This window comes from Buceros rhinoceros, unplaced genomic scaffold, assembly GCF_000710305.1.
Source record: "Buceros rhinoceros silvestris isolate BGI_N320 unplaced genomic scaffold, ASM71030v1 scaffold7542, whole genome shotgun sequence".
NCBI classification, from domain to species: domain Eukaryota; kingdom Metazoa; phylum Chordata; class Aves; order Bucerotiformes; family Bucerotidae; genus Buceros; species Buceros rhinoceros.
In genome coordinates this window covers 22317-23006 of record NW_010399452.1, presented here as the reverse complement: position 1 = coordinate 23006, position 690 = coordinate 22317, and positions in this window count along the sequence as shown.

Below are 690 nucleotides of genomic sequence, written 5' to 3'. Positions count from 1 at the left end.
CAAGCCTTAATGCAAGTATGTGGGAGGCGGGGGGTCTGTTTTTCTTTCCCCCTTGCTTTGTTCAGATGGTAGTTGTGAGCATCTCTGTCCACCCAGGGTACAGGATTATGTTATATACAGCAATGAGAGAAACTGCCTGGACATGGACTGTGCAGAGTCCATCTGGATTAGTCTCTACTAGAGGACTACCTGGTTTGACTTCCTTTGTTTTTAGTTGATGCTGCCACTTGTTGGAGCTGTTAGGTTGTGCGGTCTTAAATAAAAGCAGATAAGTAAATGATGGCTTCTGAATTGCTTTTTGAGGGCACAGGTTTTGGTTTTAAAGGTGCACTTGGAGTACTTACAGGTTACGTTTTCAGACTATGTTTGGGAAAGTGTATGGGATTGGGGGTCAGTCATGGGGAGAAAGTACTTTCAGCTGCTACGTGTGGTCTTTTAATGCCCTTTGAGTTAATATCTGCTTGACTCACTGCAGACAGCACTTTCACTAGCTCTGTGCTGTCAGCACTACAGGGCCCGAATAGTTGTAGGAAAATTAGCTTTCAGATAGTCTGTGATACATCAACAGCAAAACTGTCCACTAACCACCTGTTCTACTACCTTCTGGTATAACTGAGTATGAAGCAGAAAATCTTCTGTTTCTATATTTGGTAGCAAGAATATGTGCTAGTATTGGTGTCTTTCCATACC